The sequence below is a fragment of the Ailuropoda melanoleuca genome, chromosome 4 (genome assembly GCF_002007445.2).
Source record: "Ailuropoda melanoleuca isolate Jingjing chromosome 4, ASM200744v2, whole genome shotgun sequence".
In the NCBI taxonomy this organism is placed as follows: Eukaryota; Metazoa; Chordata; class Mammalia; order Carnivora; family Ursidae; genus Ailuropoda; species Ailuropoda melanoleuca.
In genome coordinates, this window is record NC_048221.1 from 106,447,544 (window position 1) to 106,464,672 (window position 17,129).

At 47.0% G+C, this 17,129-nt stretch overlaps 1 protein-coding gene across 1 annotated transcript in view; it reads left to right on the forward strand.

Moving 5' to 3' along the window:
- The first annotated feature begins 5,051 nt into the window (after positions 1–5,051).
- Positions 5,052–17,129, forward strand: part of THNSL2 (threonine synthase like 2) — a 26,987-nt gene continuing 14,909 nt past the window's right edge. Inside the window, exon 1 of the mRNA XM_034659490.1 lies at positions 5,052–5,069. The gene's annotated coding sequence lies outside the window, so the exon portion shown is untranslated. The remainder of the gene's footprint in view (positions 5,070–17,129) is intronic.

The following is a 17,129-nucleotide window of genomic DNA, read 5'->3' on the forward strand; positions in this document are numbered from 1 at the left end:
ATTTCACCCAGAGAAAACTGAGATCCAGAGAGGGTAAGTGTCTTCTCTGAGGCTGCACAGCTAAGGAACAGCAGAGAAGGCAGCCCTTCTGGGAGTGATGCTAGAATTGTCACCTCTATGTCAGAGATGCCTCTCTTTGCATTTTCATTCTACATGCAAAAAATGCAAAAGTATGCATACTCAAGAGTTTGGAAATTTCTCTTTTAGTTCATCACCAGCAAGTTTGGCTACTAGACCAAAGATCTGGGGAAATCAGGGCCTGGCACACTGCAGGTGCTAAAGAAATATTTATTGAATGCGTGAGAGAATGAATGAATGAATGAATGAATGAATGAACAAATGAGGTTTTGCTACTGTTTCAGAAGCCCCCATGCTGCAGCAGCAATGCCCCCCCCTTCCCAACCTTTCCTCTCAGCTCAGCTCAGGCCCAAGCTGAGCCCAGGGGGGAGCTGCCCAGGGAGAAGCAGACCCCTTGGCTCCCCTTGGCTCCCATGGCCCGGTCTGCCCCAGTCAGCACTGCTTCTCAGCCACTGAAGCCCCCTTGGCTGGTGCTCTCAGAGCCGTGCTGAGTGCCAGGCACCTGCCCACTCCGCACACCGGGCCTTTACGGCAGCGACCTTGCCTTCTGCTTCCACACACAAGCTACACGCACTGCCCTGCCCGGTTTTGAGTGTGAGCCATTTCTCCTCTCATCCTCAGGGTGCATATCAGGACCAAGGGGTGGGTGTCCCATAATCACAGAAAGAAGCTTGAATCCACATTATAAGAGGAAGAAACAAACAAACAAGGAAACTTCTGTATGTCCTTAGTAAAGCACGGCCCTTGACTCTGCTGATAAGGTTGAATGTGTTGCTGGAAGGCTGTCTGGGCGTCCTGGGATCTCCTCAGAGTGCTGCCTTTCCTACCTTCTCCGCCCCCTTTGGAAAGCCTCCACTAGCCCTGCAAGTTCACTACCATCCTCTCCATGCCAGTCTCCAGCAGAGATCATTGCACCCTGGCCTCGGGAGACCACTCCGGCCCTCAAGTGAGTATAACAAGACCACCTCGATTTGTATCTTGAACCATTCACAGACTCAGACTGCAGCCTTTACAATTTATTGCTGCCCTTCTTCTTCAGGGACCCTTGGGGAGGGTCCCTGCTTCTTACTCCCGCCTCTGCTCCCCATCTTTAATGGACATGAGAACTAGGCATTGCCATCCATTGAAAAGAGGGTAGAATTTGTGGTCAGGTACCCCGGATCCCTGGCTACACCGTCCTGGGGCCACATCAGCTTCTCTGACCACAATTTTCCCATTTGTAGAATGGAATTCTACAAATTCACTCATTCAACAAATATTTATCAAGCATTTACCTCGTGCCAGGACTTTGTTCATCCAAGATAATAACGCGTTGCGGCCATTGTCCGTGAGAAGTTTGCAGAACTTTGATCCTCCCACGAGTCAGCGCCCGCTGTCCCTGGGCTTTGCTGAGAGGAGTTTTTAAAAAGATTTCACTTATTTATTTTAGAGAGAGAGGGAGCAAGAGCACTGGGGGGAGGCAGAGGGAGAAGCAGACTCCTCGCTGAACCGGGAGCCCGATGTGGGGCTCCATCCCAGGACCCTGAGATCATGACCAGGGCGGAAGGTAGGCAGAGGCTTAACCGACTGAGCCACCCAGGCGCCCCTGCTGAGAGGATTAATGGAGATCAATCCTGTGCGTATCTTTGTAAAGGATGAGCGCTGAGGTTCCCGGGGGCTGGCGGTGCTTCCTTACTACCTGGGTTGCTATGCTGAAGTTGATGGTGTAGAACAGGGAGCTGGGGAAGAAGCAACTCACTCAACCTTTCTGAAGCCTGTTATTTCAATGGTAAAATGCGGAGCTAAATATACATACTACAGAGATCAAATGGTCTAGACTCTGCTTTGATGGATGATGGTAAAAGGCCAAACACGTTAAGAGATTGACTCTAAGTTCCAGTGTTCTTATACGGGAGCTGGTATTCGAACCCTGGGCTCTTGACTCCAGGTCAGAAATGTTTCCCTCCACCATGCTTAGTCATGCAGCAGACACTCTGGATTGCATCCTAACATCTTTGCTAATAAAACCCCATCCTTGTTCAGATGGTACTGTACTTTCTCTCACTTGGAGCTCTGTGCATTTCTGATAAATCAAGCACTTTCTATACCTGTGTCCGTGTTGACATCAACCTACAGAGAATTGTCATCCTTATAATATTGAGTGATCCCATCAAATGCGTGTTCTCTTAAATTCTTTAATAGAGGTTAAAAATCTAAAAATTTCCCCACGGCGGTATCCTATGTTTTATCAAGTCAACTCCTAGATGCTTTGTGATTTTTGCTGACATTGTAGATGTGACTGTATTTTCTAATTGATTATTGCTGGTATAGGTAAGCGCTCTTTTGTTGTTGTTGTTGACAGAAATCTGGCAACCTTGTGGAACTATTTCATACTAAAAGACTCATTTTTTTAACAGCTCTATTGACATCTAGTTGACATGTAATAAACTGCACATATTTAAAATGTATAACTGGATAAGACTGACATATGTATGAACTCCTAAAACCATCACCACAATCAAGATAAGGAAATATTCGTCACAGTCTAGGTTTTCCTCATGGCCCACTGTAATTCCTCCCCTCACTCCTTGCCACCCAACTGCCCCTGTTCCTTAGCAACCACTGATCTGCTTTCTGTCTCTGGGTTAGTTTGAATTTTCTAGAATTTTGTCTAAATGCAATCATACCATATATATGCTTTTTTGTCTGACATTTAATTTAGTATAATCAAATCATACCATAAATAACAAAAAAAAAAAACACCCCACAAAGATGGCATAATCTCAGATGGGACAGTTGACAACCTTATTCTGCTATGTTATATAACCCATCACTATGTAATAGTGGGATATTGAGGCTGGGAATGAGAAGAGGAGGACAGTAGGCTGATGATGCAGGACATAGATATCTTGGGAAGGCAAGTCACAGCATCCTTCTAGGTATGGCCTCTCCTCCAGGCTGGGAGGATGATGGACAGTGGTCAGGAGTCCCTTGCCAGCACACATGTCCCTGTGGGTGGCTCACACCTTCAGTGGCCTTGAGTTTGCTCTTCCTATCTAAGAACTTGGCCCTGTGACCCTTGACCAGCTGGCCATGTGCCACGGATTCAATTAATCTCATTGAGATTAGGGAAGCATCAGGAGCCAATGGCTCCTTTGATTAGGCCCGAAATGGTCTGAACTTAGCACTCAATCTAGAGGCCTCCAATGACCCTAGATAATAGGCAGAACTGTACCCTGGCTCCTGTCTGGATGAAAGGTCTTCTCAGGTTTGACAAAGATGACTGAAGACCTTTGGGCCTCACAACTTCACAGATTGTCCTAGCCCTTATCAGAACATCTGAGCCCATGAACTGGATGAGGAATAAGCACCAAGGCCATTATCAAAATCATTTCTTATTTAGAAAAGTCATTCTTTCTAGGATCTGAAGGAGAAGGGTAGAGCTGGGGCCACTTCCCCAAGCTGACTTATCTTCCTCAGTTTTTAATTAAATAAAACTCGTCTGAGATGTTCTGCTTTCTTTTAGCCCTGGATGTCCTCGGTCCCTCATCACTCCCAGGAGACTTGGCCACCAGTGTCTTGGTCAGGGTGGGAGAGATTTATATCTGCCAAGTTAGTGACCAGCTCTTCCATCCCATAAAATGCAGTGTGAGGTGCCCATTTAATGCGGGAGACGACCCACGGGCTAGGACTCTAAAGTGGCTGTCCCGGTGGTCCCACCCTCTCTCCCCAGCCAGCCTGTCCACAGCCTCCAGAATCCACATCAGCCTTGAACATCAGAGCTGAAAGGGACATGTGCTTGGAGAACATTCTTTCCCAAAGAGTGAAATAAAAAATCCAGGGACCCTGAATGGTCTAGGAACACGCTGAATTTGTGTGCAAAGTATACTGTGTTTTTCTGATAATGTTTTAATTAGATTCTCAAACTTCATCTCTCAAAAAATTCAAGAAGCCCTGACCTGATTCGATCCCTTGCTAAGATGGGGAGACAGAAATGTGAAGTTGTTGGCTCAAAGTCCCACAGTTAGGAGGAAGTGGGCCTGGAAGAGAATTTGGGGCTTGGCTCCATTTCTCTCTCTATCCCTGCTTGGAATCTAGAACAAGTTTCCTCAGGGTTTTAGGGCACACTAAATTTTGAGAATCAAGGACCACTCCTAGGGGTGCCTAGGTAGCTCAGCCAAGCACCTGACTCTTGATCTCAGCTCAAGTCTTGATGTCAAGGTTGTGAGTTCAAGCCCCACAAGGGGCTCCACAATGGGTGTGGAAACTACTTAACACACGCGCGCGCGCACACACACACACACACACACACACACACACACAACCACACCTAAATGGTAAGGTAATGAGACTATTGAAACCACTTACAACTCTTTTGACTTTCTTTTCCTGGCACTTTTCTCCACATTTCTAAATAACACTGTTTTATGATCTTTCCTTCTCTCATCCTCCTTCTCTCCTTCCCTTTTCAGCATAGATATTCTCAACTAAGTTATTATCATGGGCGATTAGGATCATGAGACTTCTTTGGTGGTTTCCAGGTGCCCATCTGGGCTCACCTCTGCCATCTTTCTGGTTGGTGAATGTTCTAGAGCCATTGCACCTGCCATAGCAAGTCCATCCCCCTTTCCCTGGGGGGTGCTGGAGAGTGGCCTGCTGTCAGTGATCCGTGCTGTGCTCCCCGCTGCCTTCCACCACTGCTCTGAGCCCTCAAGAAACCTGGGAATCCCTCCTCAACCTTCTCTCCAGGCATATGTGGGTAAGAGAGGGGATCCTGGCTTCTCCTGGGTTGCAGTGTCTCTCTGCCACCGGCTCCTAAATCCCAGTGTTGGCTTCATTCCTCTGCCTGCACACTTCTTCCTCTATATCGTCCCCCTAACTCATGAGAGTTGATACAACTGTCCATCATTTTTTAACATGTTGTTCTTCCATTTGTGTTCTTTTTTTTTTTAAAGGTCATTCCATAAAGGCACTTGGTGCTGTGAGATCCTCTGCTTCTCCCATTTTTGTCGGTAAGTGTCTGCAAGGCTGAGACCACCAGTGAGCTGCGACTTTCCACCCTCACTCAGCACTTTGCATCTGGCAAATGCCTATTGCATGTTTGTTGAATGAGTAACTTTGCTTTGCAAAATATCTGCTGGTATTCTCTAAAATATAGTTTTCCAAAAGTTATGAAACACAGAGACAATACTGGCTTTGTTAATAAGAAATGAGAATTTTAATCCCATCAAAAGGAGATTACTGGAAATGAGCCAGGTTACCTTCGAGATGAGACTCCCAACTCTGGTTTTGCATCTGTAAATTATCAGGGAAATCCAACCTATCTTCTGATTCTAATGTATCATAAACATTGCAGACAATAGCTGCTTTCCAATCGTCATCTACTCAGAAAAGCTGGAGTAACAGGCAAAAGTGATAGAAGGTGGTGGCAACTGGAGATCATGAAGCAAATTAAGTGCAGCATCACCAATGTGTACACCTGGTACCTGGCCAGGACGGAGGGAGGACGTAGTAAGAAAAGATCATTCTCGTGACAATTCCAGTTTCCCATTTTCTAGGAAACCATAGAAGAGTTATTTCAGTCTACTATGGAGAGCAATACTCTACCATTCGTTTGATTTTTCAATCTTTTTAGGCACACGAATATATACGCCATATGCAATTTGATAAAGTTAAAAAAAAAAAAAGGAAAATCCTATTGCCACTCCCAGGAACTCACCACCACTCCCACCAGCTCACCCCCAGGATAAACCACAACGGGATCTGGGGCTGACCTGCAATAAAGCAGCTTAGCTGTGCTAGCACTTTTGACCCAATACTGCCATCTAGCGGCAGTGAATTCAGGCACCATGGTTTAAGACGGAACCAGGAACCAGAGGCGACCCTCCGGGTGTTGGTTCCAGGTAAGAGAGAAGGGAGCCAAACGCTCTGTATCAGCCAACTTCCTGCCTGGTGTGAGTGGGTAAAAAGAAGACCTCTCTGGGGCGCCTGGGTGGCTCAGTCGGTTAAGCATCTGCCTTTGGCTCAGGTCATGATCCCAGGGTCCTGGGATCAAGCCCTGTGTTCGAGCTCCCTGCTCACCAGAAAGCCTGTTTCTCCCTCTCCCTCTGCTGCTCCCCCTGCTTGTGCTCTCTCACTCTCTCTGTCTGTGAAATAAATAAATAGAATCTTAAAAAAAAAAAAAGAAGAAGAAGAAAACCTCTTCTGTTCTACCTATAGCTGCAAACCTGAGTCACAGAGGCTGGACCAGGAGCCACCTCCTCCAGGAAGCCTTCGGTGTGACTCCTGAGCCCCAACTCTGTGCTGAGCCAGGCCTGGGCTTGCTTCCCTTAGAGCACTGCTCAGTTGGGCTGTGCGTGTCCCTCTCCCTCTGCTCCCCAGACTGTGGGGTTCTGAAGGGCAGAGGTCTTGTTTCATGTCTAGAACCTGGCCCAGTGCCAGCTATCCGTAGTTGTGCAATATATATGGAATACAATTATACACCAGACATCATACGTATAATTGTATATAACTAATAAAATAAAAACGAGTGAATGGCAGAGTAAATGCCTATTGCCTTCATAATGTCAGCTCCAAGAGAATGAGACACCTACTCTCTGAAATCATTGTCTAAGTGCAGTGGAGGCTGTGACGCGCTGCCCATATCCTCCTTCAGGAAGAAAGAGCTTCTTCCCTTCAGCCCCCAGCCTTCTTTGGGGATGGTATCAGCTGAAGATACAGCCGTAGACACCGACTGTACCAGCCTCACCCAAAGTCATGCCTCCTTCTGGGACAGCCGTATCCAATGACTACCTAACCTGAGAGGGCAAAGCCCGCATGTATAGAATCATGTCCAATTCCTGAGGATGCTGGCTGGGGTGTTTCTGAGGTCTGTCCCCAGCAGCCTCTGTCTCTTTCAAGCCCTGAGTGACTTGTCCCTGTCTACACCTGGGGAGACATGCCACTCTCTCCTCCCCTCCCACAGCTTGGGGTTCGCACTGTCGAGTGTCCCCACTCCTTTTCCTACTCCTGTCAGGCAAGCTCAGCTCAGTATCATGTATTTTTGAAATGGAGCCTGTGTGGTAAACTCTTCCTCTTGCCTCGGGTCCCTGTGTGACTTGCATCGTCTCCTGGTCCTCGAGCCTGCCTTCCTTCCCCTGAGCAGCTGGTTTTCCGATTCTTCTTGTGAAATCCTGTCATGAGAAACAGAGTTGACAAGTTCTGAGTCTCCTCCAAAGTGTTCAGGTAAATACTGCCCACCTTTGCCTCCCTGACTGTAATTCTACTTAGGAAAATCTTCTAACCCAGGGTGGGCACACATTTTCTGTAAAGGGACCGGGTTTAGGCTTTGCCAGCCTGGGGTCTACGTCGCATTCTCCCCACTCTGCTGTTTTAGTGCAAAAGCAAGCACCTGATGTGCTCGGGTGAATGGGCACAGCTGGGCTCCAGGAAAACCTCATCTCCAAAAACAGGCAATGGACCAGATTTGGCCCGCAGGCCCTGGTTCGCTGACCCCTGTTCTAGGCAGTCAGCATCTGCTCCCATCCTGGGCTTAATCGGCAGCTAGCCCCTGCCTGATTCGTATTTTCTTAACTTCCCATGATCCCCGTCCTATGTTATCTCGGGCTTGTTCCGTGTGACCCAGACCTGTGCCGTCCAAATACCTGTCCGATACCTGTGCCAACTTGAAGCTCACCTGTAGTTTTCTATTCACCTGAAGTAATAAATTCCATGCTGACCTTACCCTATTTGGTCTCTTCCAAATTTGTCGAAAACCGTATGTAATCACACTCAGGGTAGCATTAGTCATTAAGGAGAGTTAAGTGTTTTTTCTTATCCATGGCAGGGTGGTGGTAAGAACCTTGGGGCCTGGAGGCACCGGGAGGAAGGAAAGGTATCAGGGTACAGAGAGGGCAGGCATCTCCATCACCGCGGTCATGGCTTCCTTTCTCCTTAAGCAAATATTTTACTGAGCATGGATCACATGACAGGCACTGTTCAAAGCACTGGGGATTCATCAGGAGAATGGAACAGAGCCGGTCCCCGCTCTTCTGGGAGATTCCATCATGGTGAAGAAAAACCAATGGCCCTCTACAGTGTCTGGTGGTGATAAGTTTATGCAGAAGAATAAATCAAGGTAGGGGGATAATGAACGTTGCTTTAGACTGAGGGATTATGGAAGCCCTTTCCAAGTAGGAGACCACGGAGCAGAAACGTGGCCGCATCAAGAGGGAAGGCCTCTCTGGAAAGAGCACGCTGGGCAGAGGGAAAAGCAAGTGGAAAGACCCGAGGTGGTGCTATGTTTGTTGGGTACAGGAGCTGCCGTTGTGGCTGGAGCAGAGACAGCAAAAGGGAGCGCGTAGGAGATGGAGTTAGACTCGAATACTCCCCTATTTCTCACTGCCCATGAAAAGGGACTGTTGCTCAGTTTCTTCCTGAATATGAACCCAGGCCCATTGTCATGAATGATGCCATGCTCTGTATTAAGATTTCAGTGGCCCAGGCCTGAGCTTCTGGGCGCGACATTTTCAGGAGTGTGAATAGGGGCCATCTGCAAACACTGTATTGCAAGTGCTAATTGTGTCACTCTTCCTCACCACCCACGAGAGGGTATCCGTAAAGAGCTCCCTCTCTACCATGGCCCAAACCCTTCTGCTATTTCTCCAGCTGCCATTTGCTACCTTTCTTCAAGGCAGCTTGTTAGCTCATCACTCTTCTTGAGTTTTTTGGCAACGATGGTCAAGTGCAGAATGTCTGTAAGTGTGTCAGCAGACCATTTGAATCAGAATCACCTGGGCCACTGGTTAAAAACAAAGATCCCTGGGCCCCTCCTACTGACCTTCTGGATCCAGAGCTTGGAGATTGAGCCCAGGAATCTGCATTTTATTTTTTTTTTTTAAGATTTTATTTTTTATTTATTTGATAGAAAGAGAGACAGCCAGCGAGAGAGGGAACACAGGGAGGGGGAGTGGGAGAGGAAGAAGCAGGTTCCCAGCGGAGGAGCCTGATATGGGTCTCGATCCCAGGACTCTGGGATCACGCCCTGAGCCAAAGGCAGATTCCTAACGACTCAGCCACCCAGGCGCCCCAGGAATCTGCATTTTAAACAAACTTTCTAGCAACATTGGTCTCACCTGGGAAATTGTTAAAATGCAGACTCTCAACTGTACCCCAGATCTACTGAATCAGAATCCACATTTTAAAAACTCCTCAGGGGAAGCTTTTGGGTGTTGAAGCTTGAGAAGCAGGGGCCTAGGTGGTATTTATACGCCTTGGAGTGTAAGGACCACTGATCTAACACTATCAATAGGTGAGAGTAAGCATTCTTAGAATAGGGTCTGCGCTCAGATTGAGGCCACAGAAAATGGCTGCTTGGCTCACCCAGAGGAAGAAAGTTATGCAGCTAGCCGCGGGTTCCTTTTCTGTGTTCGAGACCACTTCAGTCCATGCAGATTTTCTAGTTCTCAGTGTATTCATCTGCAAAACACATGTTCTCATCCTGAAGCCTGACAATGTCCTTGCTGACCATTGTGTTCCAGAGATGATTAGCTTGGCCACCAATTACGGAATTTCTTTTCAGGCTCCAACCAACTTTGGCAGGCTGGCCTTTGCTAAATGAGTAACCCAGCGACATTTAGGTGGCTGACAACTTAAGCAAGTCAACTTTGCTTTCTATGCATTGTACTCATTCGTTCAGTAAGCACACATTGAGCGAGGCCAGTAATTGTTTCGGTGCCGGGGAGAGAGTGGTGGACACAACCCGTAAGGTCTGTGTCCTCAGAGAGCTTCCTGTTAGAATAGAGAGGGGAGAAAACAGCCAATGAACTCAAGAATGTAATGTAGTAAATGGCATGAATACAATGGAACAGTGAAGGGTAATAAGAAGGGCAAGTGTGGTGATGAGCGCTGGGTGTTAGAGGCAACAATGAATCATTGAACATGACATCAAAAGCTAATGATGTATCATATGTTGGCTAATAGAACATAAAAAAAAAAGACAATGGAATGGGGCCATATGGTGGTGGCTGGAAGGGTGAGCTCTGAGAGTTGCTCAAAGTCCATCTACTCTCTCACTCCTAGAAAACAAATATGGCTGTCACACTTGCCCAAGCCCACGCTTATTAAGAGCTTCAGTGGGTGGTGCTAGGCCCAGGATCTGTAGGCACAGCGGTGAGTGGGGCAAAGGTCTGCTCCCAAGCAACTGACACTTCAGTGGGTAGGCAGACGGGAAGTTGAACCACAACAAGCAAGAGGACTTCAGAATCTGATAAGTGCCATAAAAAAAGAAGAAGGATAGTTTGACAGAAACAGGAAAGGGAGAGTGGTCAGGGAGGGTTCTCTGAGAAGAGGACATGAGTGCAAATACCTCAGGTGTGAGAAAAAGCCAGTCATGGAAGAGACTGGGAACAGCATTTTGTCAGAAGGAATGGCAATACCTAGAGATATAAAAACGCTTGGCTTGTTCTTAAAGGGAAAAAAGCTGAGAGCTGCTCAGTCATCACAGTGGGTGAAGGCTGGCATATTTTAAGGTGAGGTTGGAGAATTCTCTGGGCCACATGGGCTCAGAACTAAATTCTAATAGGGACAAGAACTACTGAGGATTTAATGACTGGTGTGCTGGGACCAGTCCTGTTGCCACGAGAAGAGATGGTGGGTTGGGAGGGTAGAGGCACAAGGGGGCTGGTTAGAAGGAGATGGAAACAGCGGCACGTGGACCAAGGAGGTAGATTCTGTGGGCACAACCTTGGGGCTGCTGATGGATTGGATCTGGGCGATAAGGGAAAAGGAAACATGAGGTATTCCTCCTTGGGAGTTTTCAGCAACTGGGCCTATAAGGGGCCATCCATGGAGCGAGGGAAGGTAGCTGGTGGATGAAGAGTTCTGTGTACAGCACGTTGTATCAAAGTTGAAACGGCCATCTTTCCATACTCTAGTTTTGAATGATTCTTTGTCTCACGTGCCCCCCCAACCCCCTCTTTTTGGGCTTCTCTTTCATCCCATCAGTTTGTGATAGACGACATTAGCAGTTAGGATGTCGTTTGGCTTCTAGCAAGAGAAACCCTGAGAAACCAAGGTTTAAACAAGTTGAGTCCAGGGCTGGGTCAGCTGCTCAAGGACGCCACCAAGGTTTCAGGCACCTCCTATCTTTCTGCCCCTCCATCCTTAGTTTGTGGCTGTCCTCTATGGTGCAAAGTGGCTGCTGAGCCTCGAGGTGTTGGGGGATAATTCTCCATGGATATTTCATAGTTTTGCCTTGTCCAGGCTTTCTGTATAAAGGGTATGTTTGACCAGCAAAGGCCTGGAAACTGGAGATAGTGTTTCCCTAAAGTAGAAAACTCCAGAGTGATTTGGAGAGTTAAAGCTCTCTCCTTCTACATCCTGGAGACATTTCTTACATTCCAAGGTAATAAACCTAGTCATGTCTTCCCTCTTTCCCAGAGATTTGATCAATGAATCATCTCAAGGGGCAGATGTGCCCATGGCCTATGAAACTCTTAATTTCAGGGTTCCTCTACTGTGATGCCAACCCCACCGTATGTGCAGGTGACATCTGGTTCTCACCATGTCCTCCCCTGGGGTCGGGGGTTTAGGGAACCGGTGCTAAGATGCTGCCCCGGCTGCTTTTGTCCATAGTGGTCAACTGTTTGTCTGATCCAGAAACCTCACGTCTCCTGTCAGTGGATACACGTAAAGTGGGGCAGGCTAACATTAGCTTCCAAGTAGGGTAACATCTCAGACCCTTCACGGTTTCCGACTTAACACAAGCCCCAGGTGCACTCACCAGTTGAGTCTATTCCTTACAAAAGCTGTTCTGGAACCCTTTCCAGAATTTTTAGCTTATATCTCATTGGCCAGAGCTTGGTCACTTGGTCACTTGGCCACCTCTCAAGGCGGAGAAGTTTGAGGACACATGAGAGTTTTCTAGCTGCACATCTTGGCACATCAGAGGAGTAGGTGAGAGGGGATGCTGGTCAAGCATCTTGCAGTGGTCTGTCCTGGGATGTTTGTAAGCCTGTTCTTCTCCAGGTTTTCGTAATTTCTCATTAATGGAAAAACTCTTTTCCAAGTTCCAAACAACTTACAGTTGTTGTGGGATGAAAAGAAAATCGGATGTGGAATTGGGAGACCTACGGGGGAATCCCAGCTGCATTGCTTTTTCATGGCATGCCCTTCGGTGGGCCACAATCTTGCTGAGTCTCAGCTCCTGAAGATTGGAAATGAAGTGGTGACTGGGAGTATATATGGGCTGATATATGTGAAGATTCTTAGGAAACGTGAGTCCTGGCTGAGAGAGTGGAAGAGCAAAGGGCAGGTGCAACACTTGTCAGGCAGCCTGGAGCCAAGTCCCCTCCCAGAACAAAGCAAGAGCCTGCCCCAGTGACGTGTTGTATCCAAGTCTACACAGAGCTGGCACAAGACCTCACATCCCGACAGCCAACAGTGCCCATGGCTGCCAGACTGTACGGGCCCTTTACCGTTATTACCACTCTGAGGAAATAGCAGAGCACACGGGGTCAGTCTAGACAACGGTCTTGAGATAATGGAACATGAGTCTAGGCTTTTACTTAATTCTGCTTCAGTGGAGATCACTGGGTAGGCATGATTTCCTATTTGCATGAATAAAAGTACCTTTGAACTTGGCACAGATGCTTTCACGCAGGAGGAGCATGAAACGCTTAGCACAGACCCTGGGAAGGAAAAAGACACGACTGAGAAACCAGCATCCAGTCCTTAAGACAAACATCTGTGGTCAATGGGCACTCAGCTCAGATGGTCACAGAGCAGCACCTGAAGTGACATCAGCTATGGAACTATTTGTGCCCTTCCCCAATGTATTCTGTAGGTTTCTCAAAATGTATGGAGTAAAACCAGATATCAGGATGTTAAAAGGGATCTCTGACCTGCATTAATTATGCACCATTGACTGCTCTTCCAAATAAATTCAGCAATGGAAGAATTCATTCAGAGTGCATAGATTTTATTTAGAATGCATATTTGTAGCAAAGAATGCACAATGAATACGCAGAAGAAATTTCCAGCATTGAAAAAGGCTTGGTTGTCCTTTCCTGAGTTTTTATGAACGATTTCTAAAGTTGTTTACTGATGAATTAGATCATGTCTGAATCAAAACCACTCTCCTCTTGTTCTGTACTCCCAGTGGGAGCAACATGTCCCTTCTCAGGACTCAGCCTGTCTCTTCCAGCCTTCCAAGCTTTTCTCTCTGAGCAGCTATTTTGGATAATGTGCCCTGACTCCTAGCCAATCAGTTTTTATGGTTTTTTTTGCAATTTTTTTATTATGACATAATTCATAGAGCATTAAACTCACCGTCTTAAGTGTGTAACTCAGCATTTTTAGTATATTATAAATTTGTGCCCCCATCACCACTGTCTAATTCCAGAACACTTACACCATCCCCCTAAGAAACCCTGTCCTCATTAGCAGCTATTCCTTATTTCCGTCTCACCCAGCTCCACTAATCTCCAGCCTGTAATCTGCAGCCACTAATCTCCTTTCTGTCTGTGGATTTGCCTGTTCTGGACATTTCCTATAAAGAGAACCATACAAGACATGGACTTTTAGGTCTGGCTTCTTTCACTTAGCAGAACGTTTCCAAGTTTCATCCATGCCATAGTATTTCTTTTGGGACCGAATAATATTCCACTGTATGGACATACCACTTTTTGTTTATCCATTCATCACTCGGTGAACATTCGGGTTGTTTCCATTTTGGGGCTATTAGGAATAAGGCTGCTATGAACATTTGCGTTCAAGATTTTGTAGGAAGATATGTTTTCGATTCTCCTGGGCATGCACTGAGGAGTGCCAAGTTGTTTTCCAAAGTGGCTATTTCAGCTTACGTTCCCACCAGCGATGGGTCTCGGTGCATATATGAGGGTTCCAATCATTCCACATCTTCACCAACACCATCTTTCTGATGCCAGCCATCCTAGCAGGCATGAAGTGGTATCTCATACTGGTTTTGATGTGCATTTCCCTAATGACTAATGATGTTGAGTATCTTTTTATGAGCTTGCGGGCCAGTTGTAGCTCATTTGGAGAGATGTCTATTTAAGTCCTTTGCCCATTTTTAAATTACATTGTCTTTTTATTGTTGAGTTGTAGGAGCTTCTTATAGATTCTGGATACTTGACTCTTATCAGATTTATGATTTGCAAATCTGTTCTATTCTTTTTTTTTTTTTAAGATTTTATTTATTTATTTATTTGAGAGAGAGAGCGAGCATGCATGCATGCATGAGCGGGGCGGGGGGGGGCAAGGAGCAGAGGGGGAGGGACAGGAAGAGAGAAAGAATCTCAAGGAGACTCCACACTGAGCCCAGGTGGGGCTGGATCCCACAACCCTGAGCTCGAGACCTGAGCTGAAACCAAGAGTCGGACACTTAACCAACTGAGCCACCCAGGCGCCCCATGTTCTCCTATTCTACAGATTGTCTTTTCACTTGCTTAATAGTTTCTTCTGGTGCACAAAAGCTTTAATATTTTATGAAGCCCAATTTCTCTCTTTTTCCTTTTGCTGCATTTTATTTTGGGGCCATATCTAAGAAACCATTGCCTAATTCAAGGTCATGAAGATTTCCACTGTTTTCTTCTGAGAGTTTTATAGTTTCCATTCTTATATTTACATCTTTGGTCCATTTTTTAAAAATATTTTATTTATTTATTCGACAGAGACAGACAGCCAGCGAGAGAGGGAACACAAGCAGGGGGAGTGGGAGAGGAAGAAGCAGGCTCATAGCGGAGGAGCCTGATGTGGGGCTCGATCCCATAACGCCGGGATCACGCCCTGAGCCGAAGGCAGACGCTTAACCGCTGTGCCACCCAGGCGCCCCTACATCTTTGGTCCATTTTGAGGTAAATTTTGCATATGGTATGAAGTAGGGGTCCAAATGCACTCATTTGCATGTAGATGTCCAGTTATCCCATCATCATTTGCTTAGGGACTATTCTTTCCCCACTGAAGAGTCTTGGCACCCTTGTTAACAATCAGTTGACCACACGTACATGGGTTTATTTCTGGACGATCAATTCTATTCCCTGCATCTGTATGTCTATTCTGATGTCAGCACCACTGAACTACCATCCTGACTATGACAGCTTTGAACGAGATTTTAAACTCAGGAAGTGTAAGTCTTCCACTTTGTAATTTCTTGTCAAGATTGTTTTGGTTAATCTGAGTCTCTTGCATTTCCATAGAAATTTAAGGATCAACTTGTCTGTTTCTGAAAAAAAAAAAAGGTAGTTGAATGATACTAGTCAGTTTTTTCTTGATAATTGGAGACTATTTATTTGAAACCCTTAGTTACAGAGTCAGGCACGTGGAGTAATGAGGGTGATTCAGAGTACAGGAGCTTAAATACCATCCCATCTCCGCAAACAACCACCACACACATTAAGTAAAACAATGGATTATCAGTTTAGGAAATCAAAATGCTCAGTGAGACCAGGCGTGTCCTGTCTCTGAATGGCCTCTTTCTCCCTTTTGCCTTGCTCCCTTGCCCCGCCAGAACTCCAGAAAAAGCCTGAGCGCTGGCCTGTGGCCTCCACAAATGCCTGGAGGGCTTCCGGCGGGTCACGTGCTCCTTCAGCTGCCTGGGCCCTCTGTGCTGTCTAATCTTTACAGAGGGCTCTGGGCCCTAGCTCCTACATCCCATTGCATGGAGACCATGGGAAATCCTCTGTGTACAGTCTTGTAGAAACCTCCCTTAGAGGTCTTTGTAGGGACACATGGAAGAAATAGCAGTGCAAGGGCCCTGGGGCACTGCTTTGAAGATCATTGGCTTGGAAGCCACAGACAGCTAAGCACTCTAACCCGTAAGGTCAAAAAGCAAAATAAATACATAAAAGCAATTTTTAATCTTATAAAAACTTAATGTTGATCCAATGTAAAAGTCTCAGGGAACTCCACGTTCCTACTGCTCTGCTCGGCACTCCGAGTTCAGTCCTCCTCATAGGCCGTGCAGAAGTTTTTATTTTCTAGAGCTGCCTCGTTCTGAATGTCCTGGGCAGGGATTACTAACAAATTAAACCTCTTCTTCTCCAAGCCTTTTGGTCCTCTCCTTTTTGAGGGAGTCAAACGATTTACAGAAAGCTTCTGGCCTTCCCCTCTGCTTACAGAACAATGAAGAAGTCCTGAGGCCTCTGTAAGTCTGGCAAAGAGCCTGACGGGAGAACTCTGTGGAAGGTACTTTCGTCCTTGTGGGGCTCTGAGCCTCCATCCTGGTTGGTCATGAGCATGGTAACATATATCACTGCGTCTTAGGGAATTTGTGCTAGGTGCCTCGGCTTCCCTGGCCTTTGAGTGATAAAATGTACCTGATACAAGGGAGGGATACCCTTTGGGGGTCCTGCCTGGCCTGGATCCCTCTCTGAGAGTGGCTCCCTGGCCTCTGTGTGAACTGCGCGAACAACAGTCCGTTAGCCTAACAGTGACCAGTCAGACTCTTTCTGTGGACTTGTGTGGCTATGTCCAATGAGCACATGTGGGCTGAAGTCTGGAGAGAGGTAACAAATAAGCAGCGACCACAGGTTTGGGGGAATGTTATAAACAGGAGGAAGAAAGGAGGGCAGTCATCCACGTCCTCTGTCCCCATGAGTCCCTGCTGGGCCTGCTACAGGGACCAGGCACAGCACAGAGGCGCGAACTAAACCTTAGCTGACATCTGTCCAGCGCCTCAAACTTGGCCTCCTAAGTGAGCTGGGATCCAGGAAGATGAATGGAATCCAGCGGCATTGGCCATGCCTGGAGGGCATGTGTCTTGCTTCTAATAAATAAATAAATAAATAAATGGGGATTTTACTCTAGAATAGGTCTGTATTTAATAAAAGTGTTTTTCTACAAAGAACTGTGGCTCCAGGGCGGCCGTGAAGATTGAGAGACTGAATGTGATTGGCAAGGTGCCTTAAAAAACACGCCAAGCTGGCATCCCCTCTGGCGCCCTCCGGCAGCTCTTCCCGCGCCGCTGCCCTCCCCCGCGGCCCTTCTCGCTCTCCCGGAAGCCTGACCCTGCCGCCGAGGCCAGCGCGCACCGCCCGGCCCGGCCCCGCCGCGCCCCGCAGCCGCCCGCGCCG